The 23,159-nt window shown below is 38.7% G+C and overlaps 1 long non-coding RNA gene across 1 annotated transcript; it reads right to left on the reverse strand.

Moving 5' to 3' along the window:
• Positions 1-5,357: 5,357 nt before the first annotated feature.
• Positions 5,358-21,869, reverse strand: LOC134517093 (uncharacterized). Its single transcript, XR_010071551.1, has 3 exons — positions 21,738-21,869; positions 20,628-20,696; positions 5,358-5,739 (listed from the first exon to the last, which is right to left on the reverse strand). It is a non-coding gene; the product is annotated as an uncharacterized LOC134517093 (long non-coding RNA).
• Positions 21,870-23,159: the final 1,290 nt, after the last annotated feature.

The following is a 23,159-nucleotide window of genomic DNA, read 5'->3' on the forward strand; positions in this document are numbered from 1 at the left end:
CACTGGAAGATTTCTTAAGGTAAATATTGTTTACGATATGTATAAGTGAATATGAATGGTTTCTGGCCAACTGCTGAAATAAATAGATCCTTGTGAGGCCAGATTTGTACAGAGAAGCGCTCTCTTTCATTCGACCTGCCAATACAGCCGAGAAAGAAAGCAGCCAAATTTTTAGCCATGTATTCTTTCTCTAGAAACCTGTGTACCCTCTGATTTTTATTTTTTTTTCTAAAATAGCATCTGTTTTTAAAAGTGAAAACTAATACCAAGTATTGTGTTTAATCAGAAAATGTTACACAGCAACAACTAGACTGTTGTATGTACGTATTCACTTCTTGTAAAAAATAAACAATCTGGTTTTGCTGTTTCCCCTCATCCTTCTTTTTTAATGATTAAATAGAAATCTATTTAATTTGGATGTTTTTTCTTTGGGAAGTTATTTGGCATTTTGTCCTCTTTCATTTTAAAGGCTGGGAATGAGATGATCCTAACAGTCAGTGCTTTAAAATATTCAGAATCCCCTTCCATAAATAGCACATCTGTCACACAGAAAGGGAACCCAGCCAGCAGAAAGGCAGACCAGAGCAGCAAAAACAACTGCTATTCCAATACACGATTACAAAATAAGTTAGGATTTTAGCAACCTTTTGTTTGTATTTTTTTTTGCTTCTTTTGAGCTTTTTAAACCAAGAGCTATCTGATTATATACATGCTACCATATCTCAACTTTAAATTCAGAGTGTATGGGTTAGTTTTGAGGTTTTTAATGCTCATCTCTTAGTCAAATGTATACTATCAAGCTGGTCATGCCCTGGTTAAAACCATGGCAAAGCTCCTAGATTTAAAGAAGGGAAGATTTGGGCCTTATATAGCAGTCTGTTAGGTTTATGAGAAAGTATGGTGTTACAATTTGTGAACCAAGTGATAGGTTTCTTTAAATACAATGATTTTCAGCGAAAGCCAGATTTCAGCGGAGTCTTACAACAAATATATCTGTTGCTGCATTCTTGAGGTTAGAATTCTTGTTCTCCCAGAAAAGTGCTGTTTTGTGAGAGACACAGCAAGGTGTTTTGGGTTGTGGGATTTCAGAAATATTAAAAGCCTGCTGGCAGTGAGTGCAGCAGAGAAATAAACATCTCACAGTGGAGGGGAGTGAGCTTGTCCAAAACTTTATGCATACCGCTTACTTTAATGGGCCATTTTCAGGCTTAGTAATAATTTTTCAGGGTTAGATTTGCAAAGATTTTGCTTCAGACTCAACATAATTTCAGTTCAGAAATCAGGTTCTAGGCCCTTCTACAGCTGCATGGTACATGGCATAGTAAATAAATAAATTCAAAAAATTGCACTTTTACATTGCATAATGCAGGCCTAAATTTTCAAGGTAGAGCTGTATTCACCCTGTATGGTATTTCTCAGTCAGAAAACTGGATTTAAGCTCTAACCTGATTTGTGCCAAAACTGTTATAGTCCCAAGGCATTGGCTCTCCTGATTCTTAACTACAAAATTCTCTGCCTCTGCTGGGTCATGACTTTCTCAGCCCATGCTATAAGTTTGTGTCAGTTCTTCATTCAATCAGCTTAAAGTGAGGCAGTTTCAAGTATCCTCATTGGATCTCACAGGCCATTCGTGCTGTAACCTTTCCCACTTTCAACCCCACTTTCCCCACCTACTTGTAAACATGCTTCCTCTTCCTTGATTTATCACCACTCGAGGGCAACAATGTCTAATCTCTCCTCAAATACTATAGTTCATCAAAATTGATGAGGAATGAGGAGTCCCAATGTCACTTTGTATTGCAGCCTCCACCTTTTGGTATATGGTTTCTTAGAGGAAAAGTCCTAGTCCTCCAGGCTGATCAATTGGAGAACAGAAGCAAAAGCAGATGGAGGCGGAAAGAAATGTTAAAGGAGAAGCCTCTGCCAGAGCACTCACACACCCCACTCAAGGAGTCGCACACACACCGCCCGAGTCTTTAACTGCTCGGACCAGGGTCCCTGCGCAGTGGGCAACTCCAGTGAGCAGACAGGTGCCCCTTTCTACTCCTCACACATACACACACTTACTCTTGGGTGTGCTCCCTCCTTCTCCAGACTCGACGACAGCAAAGCCTCGGGTGTTGGATTTTAGAAAAATAAATAATTTAATTGAAAGGTGCAGCAGCAGGGTTAGCCCAGGCTGGGTGCCTCCAGAGAGGGACATGAAACAAAAATCCCTGGGCAATTATACCCTTGCGATCTATACACCCGCCCCTCATGCGCTCTTCATGTGCTGTCCACGCATCTTTCAGTCCAGTGATGATTTTTGGTCTGGGGCCTTCTAACACCTTATTGGGTTCTTTTTCTGTGTCCAGGCAGGCAGGCCATCGACTGCTATTATCTTGTTGATTTGCAGTCTCTGCTGATGGTTGTAGCCTCCTTATCTTCTGGTTTATGCTTCTTGTGCACCTGCACTCACTGGCAGAACATGGGGAACTGAAAAATCCCAGACTTAGGGAAAATACTACCAAAACATCAGTGCATTATCAACATTTTTCTTATACTAAAAGACTAAACACAGCACTGTACCAGCTGCTAGGAAAATTACAAAGAAAATTAACTCCATTGTGGCCTAAAGGCTTTAACGAATCTAGCTACTCATGCCAAGTAAAGCTAGGCAACCAGCATAAACCACACCATATTATAACCTTAAGTAATTTATTGTAATTAAAACTTACTTATTTAAGCTAAACAACTAATATCTCTCAACAGAAAGACTCACATAAAGTCCCTAAAACTGTACTGATTTTTGTTTGAAAGTATTGCCACACCTTGTCATCCTAAGAAGGAAATACATAAGGGCAGCCTAGTAGACTGGGAACTCTGCCAAGGACCAATCTTGTAGCAGTAAGTATCTGGAAGACGACTAGCAGAGTTTGAGAAAAAAGTGACAAACGCTTTCAGTTTTATATGGATCAGCTCACTTCTGTCTATTCAACATGGGCCCAAGCTGGACCAAGAGAAAAAATGGTCCCTCTAGCTATAGAGGACACTCTGGATGTGCGAGTTATGCTTAATAATATATAAATGAATGAACATACATACACATGCTTGAGTTCGTTCCCACCTCAGTACTTTTTTTTTTTAAACTGTTTGTCAAGTAAACGAGCAACATACAGAAAACAAAGGATAGAATCAATCCTAGATTTCTAGATAAGAAACTGTAGTCAACCGTTCTGTGATACCATCCCTGCAAAGCAATGACAAGGGGACATGAAGCACAGCTGGGAATCCAGGGTGGGTGTTTCCAAAAGTACATACCAGAACTGGATACAGCCTTCCAACAAACCTGCTCTTGGAATGACTGTTTTCAGCCTCTGAATTTAGCTGCATCAATCATATTTGTCTCTTCATTCCACTACTGCCATTGCAAAAAACACATCGTTAATGAACACTCAGTTTGAAATTAGAGTTATTTTGGAAAAGAAAAAACACAGCCTTGATCATGAAGTAAATTCTCTGACCTAACACCCACTTTCAGGAAAGCATCCGTATACCAAGACATTCAGACTAGCAATGAACTCGCTGGTGAAATGCCTTCTGTCCAAAATCCTGCTGCTCACTACATGACTTAGAAGCTCTTTCTTAAGTACTGAAACCTCAACTAGATGATGTTGGGCTGTAGAAAATAAGGGGGAGGGAAGGAAAAAAAAAGGACTGATGATAGAACCTCAACAGTTTGCCTTTTTGGAGCCAAAGTAAAGCACTTCTATACCTGACCCAGTTAACATGCTGGACTTCCATTTGCGTACACATTTAGTACAAGTTGTCCCAAAGATACAGACTAAATCAGTTGAGTGCTGACAGTTTTTCCATGCTTTTCCACAATTCCTTATATGTCTCTGTATGGCTAAACAAATTCTTCCATTGTTTGCTGGGACAGAAAACAATTGTTCTTAGTTATTCCTATACATGATTTACACACCTTCATTCTTAATTGCCACGCTCACATAAACAGGCCATCAAAAAGAATATCTAAGTGTTCTAAGATACAAGTTCAAACTCCTGCTATTCCTGTTAGATGGGGATGTTTTTCAGCACTACTGAATTAAAAGCAGAGTAGCATTTAAAGGCAATTCCTCTTATAAAAGGCAAATACTGAGATTTTACAAAAATCGCAAATACCTGAATATTATGAAATGTATTCTGATATGCTGCATTGTATCAATGTGTTATGAATCTGCATTATGAAAAAGCATGGGCTCGCCTAAACTGAAGCATTACAGACAAGTCAGGTATTAACATATATTGAGGTGCTGTATATGCTTTTTTGTGAAACACTTCTAATAGCCACATACAGTCTAGTACTCTATAAATTATAAAATCTTTAAGGATTAGAACACCTAGGATTCACTGTAAACAAATGGCAAAGACAATTACTTTAAAAACTGTAAATCCATCCATAGAATCTGAAGAAAGTGATGCCTTTATAGATATTTTCACTCACCTTTACAGGTTGTATTTCTGTATTTTCTTAATTAACTTAAAATAGTTATCAATAACAAGTGGCTTTTTCTTCCTTCTTTCTCTGAATAGTGCTTTAATTACTGATGAGCACAGTCAGTCCCTCTAATTATACCCCCTAAGGCCCTATTTGCTTTCTAAAGTGCTGCCAGACACTATGACAAAGGTTTCAAATTTCTGTTTGCTATTACTCCTGGCTAATTTACTCGATTAGTGAATTTAGGTATTGTTTTTTTACTGTGTTGTTATCAGTTTTATTTTTCTCTGTACTAAATAGCACAACTTGCTTGATGCCCATACGTACGCTTTTCCTGTGGTTCCCTTGTGTTGATCAGCACTTCCGTGTTCACATCAACTATTTCTTCTCCTCCAGTTTTAAGAGGCAGACATTTAATTTAGAGAATAACAGACTCAGAGATTTTATATGGAAAGAGGCTTCACTTAGTCACATAAAATTCTGGAGAGAGATACAAAATTTTAGCCAAATCATTCTAGACACTAGACAAGAAGAGCAACAAGAATTAGGTTGAAAAAAAGGAAGTTTCTCAGAGCAGTCAACATAAAATCTATTCTTTGCAAAAGAAAGTTCAGCCATTTTACATCTTCTTAGAAGTAAATCAGCAGAAAATTTCCTTTTATAAACCAATTAAAGTTACTTCTGAAACACATGACTTTAAGCAGGATCAGTTTTGTTGACATAGTCTCTCTCTGTCAATTATTGATTTTTTCATAAAGTTTGAGTAGAGACCATTCAGCTATTTTGAAGAACAGGCAGGATGAAAATAACATATATTTCTCATTATTAAAAATATTAAGAAATCAATTTTTAATAATAGAAGTACCAGAACAAGCAGGGGTAGGAAGGATGTCAGCAGAAGAGATAATGTTTTGGAAGTTCCAAGAAAACTAAACTGTTTATCATTTGATAAAATCAAATGTCACATAACAGGACAGAGAAACCTCACTTCCTAAATCCCATGTGTATAGATGACTGTCTCACAGCTCCAAACAGTCTAACAAATGTAGAACCAAAGCAACAAAAAAATCCATTTCAAGCTTACTTGCTTAAGCTCAGCTGTCCATTATGCTGCTAAGCATGAGCTGCTGTTGGAGGCCAGTAGATCTGCTCAAACCATTTCTCCCAACCAGTCCAGTTGTGAAGCTCGTTCCTTCGTTCTTCATCTGCTCCTGACAAATGGGAGGGGAGTTCTAAGCCTTTGTCTTCCAGCTGTTAACCTGGTATATGTAACCAAAACCCAAGAGTATTAACCATGAACCCCAGACTACTGACTTTTCCTCCAATGGCATAGATTGTCATTTGTCTACTACCACTCTCTTACACTGCCATAATTTCCACGGTTAAGGAATATTTATATTCCCAACTTTTAAGAAAGCTGTTCGACAAATTGCAGCCCTCTGAAGTCTAAACTAGTTCAGCTGGAACTGAGGTCAGTGTAAATGAGGCCCTGTTTAAAGAGCTTTCTTTCAGTCCGAGATCACTTATGAAATGACATCATTTCTCTTCGCACAAACTCTGCAGCTATTCCATGTTTCACAACTGAAACTGTTCTTCTGATGGTATAAATTGAGTCAGGAAGAGAAATGGACACACTAACAGACAGTTGTATCCCATTAAGTCCTTAGGGATTTCAGTTAAATTTTAGAACTAAAGCTAGTGAGCAATGGTAGTGCTTTGTTAGAGTGCAGTTGTACAAAAGGCTCTATTAACAATAATAATACACTTTTACAGCATGTTTTATCCAACAATCTCAGAGATCATTACAAACATTAATTGAGCATAACTATAGCCTGTGATAAATTAGCATTATTATGCTAATTTTATGGATGGAAAGAGAAAAAGACAGAGGGGTTAAGTGATTCACACAGGAACAGAACCCAGAACCATGTGCACAAGTGGGTTATCCCAACCAAGAAGAATTGTTGTCAGACAAATGGAAGTGGGATGTCAGATACAAACATTAGAAAAGGCTTCCAAAAACATGATATAATTACTCTGAGGAAGTGCTCACCAAACAAGGAAATAGTGTTGCTGTGGACAAACAGTAGGTAAGTTTCTTTCATTTTGTAATTTTCGCTGAGGGGAAACCTTATCACTCTCTACAACTACCTGAAAGGAGGCTGTAGGGGGGGGGGGGCTGGTCTCTTCTCCCAAGTAACAAGTGACAGAATGAGAGGAAATGGCCTCAAGTTGCACCAGGGGAGGTTTAGATTGGATATTAGGAAAAAATTCTTCACTGTTGTCAAGCATCGGAACAGGCTGCCCAGGGATGCGGTAGAATCACCACCCCTGGAGGTGTTTAAAAGACAGGTAAACATGGTGCTGAGGGACACGGTTTAGTGTTGGACTTGGCAGTGTTAACGGTTGGACTTAATGATCTGAAAGGTCTTTTCCAACCTAAATGATTCTATGATTTCCTTACTGAATATCCTGGAAAACACTTAATTTCACACTCATTAATCTTAATCTGATTTAATATAGCTCACAACAAGATGTAAAACAGGTTCATCTTTACCAAGTACCCAGGACTCTATTCCAGACAAAAATAATCCTTAGTCTTCCTTCCACCATTGATACCATTCATCACTTGCTCCTTACACCAGCAGTTTGTTTCACATGACTGCTTGGTTTTACTACCCTTTAGACTGCCTTTTCAAACATTCCTAATATGTCCATGATATTTGACAAATTCTGAAACTTCAGAAGTTTCTAGAATACCACAGTCTTTATGCAAATATATCTTGTTAGCGCCAGGCAAATAATTTTCATTAAGTCCTTAACAGATCCCTCAATATTAATGGCAGAAGAAAGCAAATATTCTCTTATGAATATACAACAAGTAATAAGTAATTTATGAAATGTATTTTTCCCCTGCAACATACTGAATAAATTCTTGATGATTACCATTTTGTCTCTTCAATAATCTTTTTAAAGGTTTCTTACCTGCTTATGTTGAAGATGCCTTTTATCTGCTGGGCAGTTCTGGCTTTACCATTTAATTTCTTTACCATGTAATTTTTTAATGCCTTTCCCATTTAATTAAAATTAAGCTAGCATAACACAAGAGCTGGATGCTAAAGACATGAAGCAGATCCAGAGTAATCACCTGCAGTGCAAGCTTCCTCAGCATGTGTAAATACAGATCCGGAGAGAACACCTTAATGATCAAGAGCATGGCTTAGTCTTCATTTCCAACTAATCAATGGTCAAATCCAACTATGGTCAATGGTGAGACTTTTTTCTTGGAGATTTCACTTAGTGAGTTAAAGATCTCAGAAGTTAACATCTTCTGAACGCTGCTGGTTGAGATACATACCAGTCATGACATTACTTGCATACTGATTCTGACAGAAGATGACATTTGAAAAGAACAGAAATACTAGGCAGTAGAAAAACCCAAAGCAACCAATCAATACCAAATGGGCTGATCCTCACACAACTAAGTTGGCAGAGTCAACCACAGAACACTTAGGTTTTTTACGATCTCCTCATTCAATATAAACTGAAAGTAAACCCTGTGCCCAGCACCTTTAGGTCTAGATGTATATGGTTGCTGCTTTGTTTACTTATGTAAGAAAGGCCTAAACAATCACAGCTATATTTACATCGCCAGGTGCAAGACGTAACTGCAGCAGCACCTTCATGCCTGAGCTAGTTCAGGTAGTGGCAAAAAGGAAGACGTAGCATTGCTCACTGCAGCCTAGGCCAATCACACAAATTCCCAGGATCCCAGACAGACCTGGTGTGATCACAGTAAAACCCCTAACCTTGCTGATCCTTCAACCAGACTTCCACAAACACTTAAGGCTGAAGCTGTGTCAGCTGCTCTTCTCAACACTAGGCGCTTGCTCGTGCCCCAGGTAAATCCATGCCTTCTTTTCTTCAAGAACTAACTTCATTACTTTTGTTTGTGCTGGTTCACTGCCTTGCTGCATAAACTATTGTGCTGGCACAAGGAAGAGGGGTGGGAACGAGTACCTGTGGTTGGGGAAGAGGCAAGACTGCTTCTTTCGGGAAGCAGGTCCTGGAAGAACTAACAACATCTTCATTGTTACTGCCACCTCTTAACACAGTCTTATAATTAGTTTAGGCTGATAGGAGCCAGTCAGAGACCGTGCTGCTACCAGTGCCTGGTCCTTGTCAGGGAGCAGCAAGGGCTGGTTGCTCCCTAAGGAACAGGGAGCTACATCACAGCAAGCAGAGCAGAGGCCTCACCAGACACCATCCTGCTGTCCTAAAATAAGGGAGGAGGGCAGACTAGGGGCAGTAGCCAGGCTCAAACCTGATCATCAGGCAAGTTCAAAGCAATGAGGCAGGTCCAAGGTCAGGCTGAGAAGTCAGTCTGCAAGTCAGGGTCAGACACAGCCCTGTGATTGCCAGGCAGGTCTATAGTGCCAGAGCAGGGATAAGGACAAGCCAGTCTACAAGTCAGGATGAGGCCCAGCCTCATGAGCACCAGGCAGGTCAATAGGGACAGGAGAGAGCCAAGGGCAGGCTAGGAAGTCAGTCCACAATGACCCAAATCAACAGAATCCACAGACAGGGACAAGCATGGCTGTAACAGAAACAGGTACACCTGAACTTAAATAGAGCCCTGGGCCCATGGGCGAGGGCGGGGGGAGGGGGGGAGAGTGGGGTGGGGGTGGGTATTGGCAGGTGGGGCCAATAATGGCTTATTAGTGCCTTCAGGGCCCTTACAGTCCTACTTTTCCCCCTTTCTATTGTCCTGTTCCTCCCACTCTCCTTATGCTACCCATTCTGCTTATGAGGCTGCCTGTTGAGTCAGACCAGCTCACCAGTTCAACTGAAAACTAACTCTCTTTTGCTAAAGTTATTTCTGGTTGTATTAGTGAGCTCCGTCTCACCACACTCCTAAATGAATCAGGGCTATGGAGGCAGCTAGAGCATGTGGCTTGGGATTAAGAATCAATGGATAGTGGCACGTGAGGTGTCAGTGTGGTCTACTCAGGGTCTATGCCACTTCTGACACTACACCCAGAGTTTTCTGCAATAGCTTGGATATGAATTTTCATACTGCAATTACCTCCTAATTTCAGAGCAGGTATATTGCAAGTGTCACTGCTTGGAAATGTCATTGTAGAATTGATTCTGTAAGTTAGGTTCAGTTTTAAATTTATATAGCTCTGCTAGATGATCTACAGGCAGCTGGACTAGAAGACTTTTATAGGTCCCTTCCAACTGAAATATTCTATTCTACTCTACACTACAGACACACCTGTGGATTCACTTACATTTGCCTAAAAGTGCTAGAGGACACTCACTGTCTCAAAGAGCATGTCTGGAGAAGAAACATTAAAATAAAGGAGAAACAGGCATGAGGAAGAAGAAAGGGAAAAGGAAACAATGGTGTTTTGTTGTGTTTTGTTTTTTTTTTTTTAAATCAGAGCTTGCTTTTTCTTTCCACGCCCTGTGTAATAACCCAGCAATGGAATGCAAATTAACATTCATGTTTTTTTAAACAATAGCCTTTGTGTTCCAAACCACACTGACAAAGCAGAACAATCCAAGCAAAACATGCTCACAAAATCTTTGCCAGCAATGTGCTAACCAGCTTTGTTGGAAACATCTAACGCGAGAGTGTATCTGTTTTGGAAAGTAATCGTGTAAGTTCAACTTCTCTTTACTCAGCTGATAAATTATTTCCTTCTTTCTCAAGATGAATTTCAATTATCTATTACATCACTGCAAATGCAGTGAAGTCAATATGGTCCTACTGTAAGTGCTACTGCAGCTCGAGGCCTAGGAAGCCAGGCTGAACATATACCAATAAGGGCATAACTTGATTTCCAGGATGTCTGTTACCAATGAAAAATGCACTGAAAAGCACACTGCTTCGCTGTCAGAGGCCGCACTACTCACCGTGCTTGTGAATACAGAAAACAAGACGTATCACCAAAACCTGTCACCTTTTGATTTGAAGACGCTTAGGCGGAATACTCATGATTTACATGATGCCAGCTGTACTTCAGAGTAGAAACACTGAAACGTAAAAATATATATAAAAGCATGGTTTCTCCTGAAATATCTAAAATTTGGAAAACTAATCCCGTGACTGCAGTTAGTGCTGGCAGATGTCAGCTGCTGTGGAAGAGAATATATTTGCTGGTCTAATAAACTGCTGTCTGGCCTCCACCCTATTTAGACCCAAGGACTGTTTTCAATCAGCATGTGTAAAATCTCCCAACCTATCTTTACATGTGGGCAAAACCACATTGCCTGAGAGCGCTTCCTGGAACTAGCGTTGAAAAGCTTTGCAGGACAGTAGAACATCTGTAGTGAAGGCAAGCTCAAAGATACACTCCAAGGTGTTTGTATCTGTATTCTCTGAAATGATAACCCATCAACAGACATCATCACTCTGAAATATTCTGTATAAATCATCAGAAGATATCCTCTCCATTAAAAATAGAGAATATATGAATATATCATAACCAGCAATAACAATTAGAATCCACTGAAGGGAAAAGGATCAGAACAAGGATAGTTGGCCTCTGTGTCTCTTTTTGCTACATGGCATATAGTTCTCAGCCATTTCAAGCCTGTGGTTACTCACTGTGGGAAAGCAGGTTGGCTGCTTTTGCTGTTTGAGCTTCTCTGCTGCTATAAAATGGACCAATGTCTGGACAAATGCAGAGGAAGAGCAGGGACAAAATAGCTAAAGCATAAAAACGAAACAAAGCAAGCGCAGCCATTTTAGAACTGTCATACAGGATAAGGGGAAAAAAATCATAAATGAGTTACATATCTCGTTGGCTTTTGTCTACTTGACAAAAATTCCACTGGCATTGCCACTTACTTTCATTAGGAGGACCTCTATTGGAAAAAAGGATTTGATACTTCTGGAGTATTTAGCATTTTGTTAAATATAACTTTCTGAGCATATTTGTCTGAAAAGGTCTGTGGTTGCCTTAGCTCGTGGTCTATAATCACCTTACTAATGATTACACTATGCAAAAATCTGGTATTGCCTAAAGGTTTATCAACTGAAATTTAATTTAACTGTAAACTTTGTGTTACAACAACGACCATAAATTTGCACTAGTGACTGAACTTAGGACCCTCTGCTCCAAGGGCTATAACCGCAAAGAAGCCATATAGAGGGAAAAGTGAGAACTGCTTCCTGGCATCTAGGACGTAAAAGACGCTTTGCCAGGGCAGCAAGCGCTTGTGAACAAGACACTCAGAAGAGAGACCCCCTCAATCACTCTACTCCTGTTATCAAAATTCTGTAGAGACAACAGTTTCCACCATTATTCAGGTTTCCATTTGCGGTTATTCTAAATCTGGTACCGTATTTGCAATGCTGTAAATGACACTCAGAACGGACCACTTCATACGGTGTTACTGCAATCTTCAAACACACAGCACTTTTTTCAATCTATCAGCTTGGACTTCCCCCACCTCGCTTTGCAGGACTCTTCTCACCTTCTCTCTCCTCCCCTGTTTCAATACTGTGCATAACAGGGTGAAATAAGAAAAGCAACAGAATTTTAATTTATTTATGGGGAAAAAAATATGAATAATTAAACCCCCACGTCTTTGTTGTTTTGTTTTCTACTATTTGCCTGACATAATTTTTAACTTCCATTCCTAATTTGGACCTATGGTATCATATAGCTTGTTTTCATATTTTTACATAGCATTTCATTGATGCTGAAATGTATACATCTCTGGAAGACACGTTTAGTAGATGTGAATCAACACTTCATAGCTCACATGTTGTTATGGCATCCTGTGATGTTTTCTTCACTGAACTCTAGGTTTAAACAAGCACTCATGAAAGCGCAGTCCCTCAGTAGTCTGAAAGGCTCCACAGAGCAGCCCGGCCCATCGCCCTCCGTGGTGGCTGTACGAGGGCATGGGTGAGCTGGCAGCTCCAGGCAGGTGCCTGCCAGGCACCAGGCAGCCCTAGCCTCCAAGCAGGGCTCCGCTTACACACAAACCTCAGGCCATTTTTTTCCAAGTCATTACTTGGATACCACTCTCTCTGTTTGCACTGTAGTCTGAGGCAGGAAACCTTTTTTTCCCATCATACCTAAAATTCAGGGCTCACTCCAGTTGGCAAAGTGGAGCTCATTATCAGATGGCTTTAGTTTTCAGTTCCTGTGCAAATTGTGCTGTACTTACAATGATATTAAGGTAAAATAAATGCCAAGCTGAAAACAGCTTATCTGCTGCCTGATCATGGAAGAAATTGGCAAGTGGTTGGGCTCGTACTTCCTCATTTTTTTTGTACTTTAGATTTCAGTGGAGGATCTCATTGGTTCATCTGAACTCACTGCTAAATAAGCAGTTTTCTTCTTCTCGTTTTCATCTGCCTGTCAGATCTGCAAAAGTAAGATCACATACACAAGGCCACTGCTTTCAAATTTAAATGTCACAAGTTAAGCATATAAATATGTAGTGAATCATACGGTAATGCAGCAGTTACTGAAATTTTATCCTGAAGTACAGTGTAACTTTTTTTCCCTCATCACAGGATCATAGGATAGGCTTCTGGGATCCTATTACTAGGAAGAATATCAGCTTTTATTTTAAAAATTATTTGTTTATTTTAAAATAATTTCTAGTTTCACAGATGTATCAAAGCTAAAACAAGTATACCCTAAAAGGTTAAACGTTAAAAGGCAAGTGAACACGATATTTGCTCGCCTTTAGTTTTATAATAATTTAAAAGCTGACAATTCATTTTCTGGTGTATGTACTTATGAACGGGTCTCTTGGGGTTAATAATGCTGAAAAAATTTGCAACAATAATTAGTCTAGTTTTTCAAATTTCTATGTCTAGGTAGCCTCTCTAAAAATACAAACCCAAAGATTTTATTAGCTTTACCTTACTCCAAAAGGCAACCTCTAGACTTTTATGGGGGGTACAGTGAATGTGAGGAAGCAAGAGGTAAAAAATGTGCATGTCCTTCCCTCAAGTACAGCCACTTTTAGAGGTCCTACAAGAACAATGTATCAGCCTTGGTAGATCAAGAACTCATTCCTTTAAACAAAAAAAATAAATACGAAGGATTTGTGTTCCTAATTTTAACGTTTTTCAGAATTCAACAGTAAAAGGGACAAATTGACCAAAAAATGGCAGTTAACTAAAATCTGAATAAAGCTTCATTGTTCTAAATGTAATGAGTAAAGACAAAATAGTGTACATCTTTTCAAATATTAAAAACAATTCTGATATTGATTCTTCAAGTTGATTTTGCATTTAGAAAGGCTGAAATTCCCAAGTTACTTTACTGCTTTTGTTTTCCTAGCTAACAATAGTTACCTGCAGCTGGATTCCACTGTATTCTCTATAATTCATCACTTTTACTATAGCCCAGTGAAAGTAGGCTTCCTTTTCTTTTAAAATAAATCCTGTTTTAGATCTCCTTTGGCAAACCTGTGGCATTTTCACACGCCAACTCATAGTTAATCTTCTGCTTGATCTTGTTTCATAGTAAGCTTTGTAGTAGTATGGCCGTAATAACAAGGATCTGAAAATTGTTAAAGTCAAACAGTTCAACTTCCTTTAAGTTGCAGTCAGTGTCATAAAAACACTTTGTGCAGGAGTATCCGAGGCTTTCTTCTTTATTTTGCAGTGCTGATGATCGTACTTTCTTAGAAGGTGGAAGAGCTAGAGTTTTACATCTAGGATCAGTCACCTAACTCAGTAGACTAAATAGCTGCTATGTCATTACTGTTTGCAATGTGGTAAGCGCACCAAGTCTTTGCCTGCTGAATAGCTTGGTTTGCAGCTCTTTGTTTCGCTGACCATAAACCACAGGGTTAAAGCATAGTGCAAACAACAAAACAAGAAAGGCTGCTAAATGTAAAATAGTATTATCAGGGTGTCTTCCAACAGCTGTTATCAGAAGTAGCAGAAGAGGCAAACTGGTTTGCAGTCCGTGAATAATGATGATTTTTTTGGCCTTTTTATTTGAGCTTTTTAAATGGCCAGCATGTTTTCCTTCTCTGCAGAAGAGGCAGCAGCTAATTACAATGATGATTATAAGAACTACAATTAAAACAATTCCAGTTGTTCTCGCAAAAGTAGCTCCAAGCACAGTTGGCCAAGGAAGTTCTGTTTTGAATATATCTTCTGGTCTTTCTTTTAATGCATTCTATTAGTAATAGGCAAATAGCTTTAAGCTTTGTTACAATCCAAGCGCAAATGATGACTTGGTGTTTCACTGAGTGCAGCGGTGGTAAATATTGCAAAGGTAAATATGCTGGAAGACACTGGTAAAGTGCCATCATAGTAAAAGTTCTTCTTCCACTTGCTACTCGTACTCCAAAGATTATCCAGATTACAGATTGTGGAGTTCTCACATCAAGTACTTGTACTGTATAACAGATGGCACCATGGTCACAGAAGAGCGAACAACAAAGAAGGTAATGGCACAGGAGCAAATATTGAACTTCTTTCTTCGTTTGAAAGCATTTTCAAACTATCTTTGGTATTAGCAACCTAACTGAAGTAATAAAAATGAAGTCAATTGAATAAAGGGATGTTTTTTACTACATTTTCTATATGAAGTAATACTGAGCATCTTCCTTCTGATGAATTACCGTACATGTTAATGACCTTTAAAGCTAGCTCCCAAGTCCTGTAAAAAAACCAAACCAAAACAAAAAACCAACAAAACCCTCAAAGATATCATAATTTGTACAGTGAACTTGACGCTATTTTTCCCCACAACCACAAGCACAGTTAGCAGCTATTCACCATAAAAGAGCTTTGTCTGCACACATTTGTTAGCTGATTATGCTGTAAACTTTACATGTGATATATTGGTTTTCATGGTTGAAAGACCATCATACCAGAACCTGTAAAGCATATCCTTAACTGTCTCTTTTTGATGGCCATTTAGCAGAAAGATGAATATAGAGAGTATGGAAATGAAAAGTATCCATCACCATTTTTGGTAGCTAGATTGATTCATTTGTTGCTATTTCATAGGGCAAAGCAAGGAACAAACAAAAAAAGAGAATAAGCTGCTCGCTGAGCCTTCTTCACGGTCCCTCAATTGGCAGATGGGTAGTGCACAGAAATAAACTTGTGATACAATAACCTTAATGGCTAAAATATTTCAGCCTTCAAAACCATTACTCTAGAATCTTTCACAAGTACTACATTTACTAGAAAAATAAGGTATATTCATAATAGCATCTACCTGGCACTTAGTATGACATAATCTGCTCTGAATGTTTGCTTTCAAATATCCAAATAGATGACCGTTCTGAACAGTATTTATGATAAAATTTTTGTCAGCCGGACATGATTTTTCATTTAAAGACAAACTGGCTTTGGCAATTGTCACTAGCACTCAGTTTTACTTACCAACTTAAAAAAAAAACACCTATAAAAATATATAAACATAAATGTTATGTGCACAAAGTCTTTGAAACTATTCTTTTGTAAGTTGTGGTCCTCTGCTAAGTTTAGCTGTCTCAGGGTCTTGTATTTCTGATATTTCAGTGCCTCCCTAACCTCTAATATTTTCTTAATTTTATTTAAATGCAGAATCTTTTAAATGCAGTCTTAAATGCTGGGTTTCCTTGAGATAACTTGCAATTTATTTTGTGTTTGATTTTCAGACATCTTTTGTAGGTACTGCCTGCATTTAACCAAAGTACATAGTACTAAGAAGACTGAATTTAATACTTGAGAACAGAGACAAGCACTCAAAAAAAGATATTTCAGAGGCAAGGAGGGTATTGTAAATGATCTGAGGAGTCTCAGCTTTTTTCTTGTGACCATCAGTTAAGAAAGTACGTATGTACACAAATACTACAGTTTAAGCATTTCCAAAGCAGTTTGGTAATTTCAGAGCATAAGTCCTGTTTTCAAAAGGCATATAATAACTTTGACGCAAGCTTTCATTTTGCTCATGGCTTATTGTCGCTCAACCGTTAGCCATAGGCTTACCACAGACAAGCAGGTTTCCAGGCTAATATGGCTGCTCCTGAGGAAACAGTGGCCTGATTTTTATTATATCTAGGACCAGTCTGTGATTGGTTGTTAGGTAACAGTAAGCCATAAACAGAGGGAATACGTATAGTTTCTGACTTGACAAAACTGCATAGCTAGATATTACATAATTCACCTACAGCTATCTTCTTCAAGAATACTTCTGAAAACAGACAGTATATGGATGGGGCACAGTCAGCATCACCTTACTGAGTCTGCATCGTTCAAGAAAGTGACGTATAGTCTCCACAGATATATGTGGCCTTTGAGCGCACGGAGAATAGATAAGCATGCTTTAAAATTATCTACACATGCCACAAAAAGTTTAAGGAAAAACACAAGAGTATAGGAAGTTTATTTTGATTAATATATCAGGGACAGACATTGCATGTGTACTTGCTTTTCACAAAAAGAGAAACATGAACATTTCTTCTTTCATTTAAGCAAAAGGGAAGGCAGTGGCCAGCAACTCCAGTTTCCCCCACAGAGGGCGGAGTCACCTCTTCCTGCCAACCTACTAACACTGATGCATCGCATCAGAGTTATGCCTCCAAAGCTTCAAACTACTCCACACAGACCAGCTTCTGTTTTTACTGGGACTCAGTGCAGTCATACAGCTTCAGTTACACAGTGTCAATACTGGCGTCTGGAGCTATTTTTAAAATGCACTGCATTGTCACAAATTGGCCTTCTGGTCTCCTAGTATAATCTGTTTAGCAAGTGGAGCATTTAGCTAATTCAGCCACAAACATATACATATTTATACACACACACACACACAGAGAATAGGCACTCTATCTTCCATTTTTTGTGTAGAAGGATGAACTCGTTGAAAGTATGCACTAAATAAGCAGAAAACTGCTATTGTTTTTGCTAGAATATGCAGAATAGATATAGTAGAATTAAACCACTGTCTTCTGTGATTGTCAGGGGCCCTTGAAAGTCAACTTTATATGTGCATAAATAACTAATGCTTTGCTTAGTCATTCATCTATCAGTTGGTCACTTCCTGTGTATAGGCAAAAGGAAACAGTAGCTTAAGTGTTTTATCTGCAGTTTAGATCTGTATGCTGATTTAGATGAGTATGCAGGCATATTGTAAAATTTCAATTTATGAGTTTTCACAGCTTTTGTAACAGACTCATGGGGCCTGTGCACGCAAGTCTTTACCCACAATGCATTCAAGCATGGCTTCACGCCCAGTGTGGGCAGCAGCTCCATGCTGTCTGCAGTGTTCCCAGTTCGCATTTAACAGGAACCTCAGTTCTGTGCTTAGACGCAACATGGCTATTAGGAGGCAGTCTGCAAAATCAGAAGAATCTTTAACAGGGAATGATCAAAATCAATGCGCCTTAACGCAGTGAATCTTTTGTGAATGATACAAACTGATTCAATACAGACACTCTGCATTATCATATTACAGCAAACTTTCACATGCTACATACCCTTATACTACCTGTCTGGTGAGAAAGTCACAGTATTTTCACCTATCATATATGTCACTCTTTGCAAAAGTGAATTTTTTTTTGTTTAAAAAATACAAGATTAAATGCATGGTCTGGAATGGTAGAGCCTTCTTTGACTCAGCTTCCCCAGGATTTTCACTGGAAACTTGAGAGTTGAGGCACTGGGATGAAAACAAGATTTTGTTTTCATCTGCCACAAAAGAAATCATTGACTATTGCTCTTTTTTATATTGGACTGGCTTTACACTAGTGTGACTATATTAACGTAATAGTAATGAAGTCTGGGTAAGAAATACTGAAACAAAGCTGCACAGGTTTTACTTGTCTGGCTGAAGAAACAGGATTTCTGAGATGCCGAAGTTTTAAGCCAACTTTGAGCTATCCTCATTTGGTAGACTATTCAACTACCAAAATAACCAAGAGCAGTGTGAGATCATCCTGACAGACGCCAAGATATAGACTACCCTAATTTAGTGGTTTCTTTAATGTTTCATGGGCTTCATCACAACAATTCCACAACATCTTGTACAGTCTAGATTGCATATCACTCAATGCCACACTGATACCTTTCTAGCATGTTCTAGGAATTTTTTTCTAGGAATATGTCAGTTCTTCTAGGAAATTTTCTGTAGCCCTCTGCCATACTTGAAGGAGTTTCCTGGTATAGAATAGAAGCCTTCATCTCACAGATTTTCCAATATTACAAAAGCTTAAAAAACGTTAATGCCGAATTTGATAGAAATGAAACCTTTTTGTGCATCAGCAATGTTTATACATGAAGCTAAAGCTTCATTTTAAAAGCACCACAGATTTCATGTGGAGTTTTTAATTAGACTATCTATAGAAGTAAAGCACTTCCAGTTTGGGACTTATGCAAAATAATAACCCCGTGATATATGCTAGTTGTATTATTTCAGGCACCACTAATGGGCATTGCACTGATATTACACTGATAAATTAATGGGGAAAGATTTAAAGGAATTAAAATCAGATTACCACTCTAACCTGTCTTATACTATCTTTTATAATCGCTACATCTATTGACTTTCAAAACTCCATACTAATTTTGACTAACCATGTTTGTGATGTTCGGTCACCATGGAAATAAAAAGTTTTAGAATACTTACATCTGGTGTAAGTGGTCTGGTAATGCAAATCGAAAAGAACACACTCCCAGCAGAAGGAAACTCCACCCTCTCAAGAGGAGCAGGCCAGTCAGATATTCAGGACCCAATATTCACTGGCTGATTAGCCGGTATCATGGTGAAGTGTCCGTGCCTAAGGAGACACTGTGATTCTGCCTGCAGTCAGTGATGCTGCTATGTGACATGAGAAAGAGCTCCCCTTTCAACAGTGGTGGTAGCTGAGACAGTACTGGCTCTACACTGACTGCTTGCTGACAGTATGGAAGGGAATTCACCTACCTAAAAACAGGCAGCTATAGAGTGCCCCACCTTTCCACCACTTTGTGCTCCAGAAGAATAAGGGTGGCCTTATTCTGACAGCTCCATCATATCTGACAGCCCCATATAGATGTCTTGGGCAACTCGCAGTGTTTTAAAAGGCACTGGAAGCCTCCATTTAGGTAACTGAATTTCATCCCAAATAGCACCTTATGAACAGCTCTGATTCTGGCCTAATTCTAATTGTAATCCTAACATGGGAGAGATTTCAAACAAGAAAAAACGTGAATTACAATGTGAGATGCTAGGAAGGCATCACTTGTGGTCACACTGATGTTCAGATAAGGTATTTCTAAACTTTTTGTAATTCTGTAAAGCTGACTGAATCAAATTCTATTCTAAAAACCTATCCACACTTGCAATATGTCTGTAGGCTTTTCTTCCACCTACGTGATACAGTAACAACACACTAGCAGGAACAATGTCTTGTTGCAATACAAGACTAATAAAACCACCATGTTATTTAAAGACAACCATCTCTGTACAGTGTAAACGTGCCTTATTTACTATATCCTGATGACATCTTTCCTGTCAGAACTATTATATATGTACCCAGAAAGTTCTGTTATTTATGGTCTAAACTCCTGATCTCTGATTTTTCGTTTCCTCTTGCCTAGGACTACAATGATCTTCATCATAACTAAGAACAAAGGAAACTTAGATGCCTGGAAGGAGGTTTTCTGATTTCTTTACTGTCCTTAGATGTAAGTAACTACCAGAGACCAAAGTACCTGATGGCACAAAATTATGTAGAATTCCCGCTAAAATAATGGGCTCTCTTCCACTGAAGCAAAAGGGTACTGCTGGTTTCAATGGGACAGGACTAGATTGAGATGGAAGCATGGGAACTGATGCTGGATGCTCTCTAGTTTGTGTCCCTGTTTTATTCAGACTCATGAGAAAGAATGTTGTTAACTGTAGGTAAAAAGTGAAGAAGATGGGACACCTTCAAAAGTATTTTGGTTTTGTACCAATAATCTAGTCTTGAGATTTAGGAATGTCATTTGGAGAAGTTTCACAATACAAAAAGAGTATAGGAACACAGTGAACTTAGATGATGAGAATGATGAACTAAAAATAATTCAGAAGTAGGAAAGTCTGGTAAGTTTGAACCTAGTAAGGCAATATTTAAAGACATATATGTAATCAAATCTTAGGCAGCAGACTCATTGAAAAATATCAAGACTAATTTTCAATACCTTGTATTTTGTCTCGGTTGAAACTGGAGTAGTTCATGCTTCTGTTTCTTTCTCTGTGTTGTTAAAATACTGCTCATTGTAAAAGAAGAAGCAAAAGACATTAAAGAGAAGCGAAAATAAAGAAGTTACTTTAAAAACCAAAATGTCTAGGATGTCTTTACATATTTAGAATGTGAGTCTTTCTCTAGGCATTTACAATGTTTTTATGCCACCACAGACTCAACCAAAACATTAATAGCAAGAGATAAAAAAATTGTAACAAATACAATAACCTCACAGCTATCACAGATATACTGTGGTTGTCTGAAATTTTATAGAAAAAGAAAAATTAAGAAAACTTAGATCCTCTTACTTATATTGTAATTCTCCTAATTAGTTAGTTATGTTCAGGAGAATACCTGTTAATAGTGTATGGCATCTTAAACACAATTGAGCTGCTCTGATTCTCGCACAGAAAAGGATACACTCATTGTCCTTTTTTTTTTTTTATTTGCGAAGGACATTCTGATCATTCTGTCCATATTCTTTGGGTTTCCAATAAGTTTCTAGGATTCTTTCTGAAAATCTTATAAATATCTTTCTTCCACCCAGGGAGAATGGAAAAAAAGGAGCTTTTGGTATTTTTCTTATGTTACGAATGATATAAACTATTTAATTGCATATATTTCACCTCACCTGTCCCTTCAGGCAGCTTAAACAGCTCAAAGACAAGCCTTCAAAGCTGTTTCAAAATTTTGTAAGAAATGCATAAAAATATTTTAGAAACAAATCCTCTTAAATAACGGAACATGAAAAATAATATGAGAGGGAACAGGGAAAAGAATAGCCCAGGAGAAATACGTTGAGTGATTCTTACAAGGTCATTGCACTCTGTAAGCTAAGTATAGATAAGCAAGATGAAAGGTGTAATTGAACAAGTATATTTCCTTCTACATCAGCACTACCCATTCTCACTGCATATTACTGAATTCTGCATCTGATATTGGATCATTGCTCTTTTTACGTAGTATTATGGCCTCCCATTTGTCCAAGGAGGTTCAAGAGAGCATCTTCTAAGTGCTGTAGAAATACATATCTGTAAGTAATAATATAACAGAAAAATTAACTCACCTTTAATGAAAATTCCTTCCTGGGACTCTCTTCATCACTTTTGAGAATCTCAAGTGTACACAGTGAATTTTAACTGTGGAAGAAAAACATAAGTGGCCTGGAAAATGTAAATGCAGCAATCACAAAACCTCCATAGTTTGATACAAATGTGTGTTCCAAGCCTTAGAATAACAACAGCCTTTCCCCCAAAGTAAACATCTATGAAATTCCTGCAAATTAGCTGGAGCATGCCTTGCTTTGTTCATGTTCACTGCCAGCTGCAAGCTGGTATCCCAGGTAGAAAAGAGCATTCAGCAAGCAGGGGTATCTGCACCAGAGTATTTTGTGTAATAACAAGGGCATTGGGTAAAACATGCCTACCATCTTCTCTGACTTACCCTCGAAAGCTCCTCCTTTGCTCTAGCCACCACAGATTTGCAGACAGAATTTCCTTTTGCTGGTTCCTCATGCTGAGCGTACCTTGTGTCTATCTCCATGCACAGTATATGCTGAATCTGACTTACTTTACTACCATGCACTACATTTTGTTGGTATTTCTCAGACAGGGCTTGTGACTTGAAAGGGGCTGTAACATGCTTTCAGCAACACACCAGTGCACTTGCCAGCTTTGGGCTTTTTTTGGATATAATTACGTGGAATTGGGGTCATAAAATTATTCTGGTTGATGGAACAGATGGAACATGTCTGAGAAGCAGGTTTATTGCTATTTCTGAGGAAAAAAACCTAATAGGTAATGTGCTGCTTATTGTTATATTGCAATTAGTAGTATTCCACCTATCATTATCAAAAGGTAAGGGCAGAGAGGACGGGGGCCCTCCATCCGTCAAACTGTTGTCCAATTCAGGATTATCAGGGTACTGTTACTACAAACTGCCCGCTCTGGGTGGCAGTGAGCAAAGACTGCAAAACTGGTAAGGAGAATTGCAACACCACAAAGCCTTCTTTCAGCTAGCATCCTACAAGAAGCCGCTACCAACATTAAATTAGCAATGAGAAGCAACAACGTACGAGGTAGATGGGTACGTGCTGAGGCAGCGAACAGGCTTTTTCATAGCATAGTGCATTTGGGGTATGCTGTAATTGAGGTTTGCTAGGTGTGCTGTAAACTCAGGAAGTGCAATTTGCACCTCCTTGTGCCAGAAACTGAATGAGTCAGACCCTTAAAGCTTCAATTTTAACTTTGCTTCTGCCTCCTCATTGTTCTGACTAATACAATGTTATCATAGCCAGCAAAGTATGGTAAAAACCAGCTGCATAGCCTCTAGGTTAAAGCACAGCCAGGCTCACGCTGGTGTCAAAGCTAAAAAACACCCACAGATTTCAGTGGAGCAGCTGCAGGCCACTCCAGCTAACTGTAAGCAAAGAACTGCACAAAGAAACACATAAATCAAGGTACATTTATCAATACAACACACCATACTG

This window comes from Chroicocephalus ridibundus, chromosome 6 (genome assembly GCF_963924245.1).
Source record: "Chroicocephalus ridibundus chromosome 6, bChrRid1.1, whole genome shotgun sequence".
Lineage (NCBI taxonomy): Eukaryota > Metazoa > Chordata > Aves > Charadriiformes > Laridae > Chroicocephalus > Chroicocephalus ridibundus.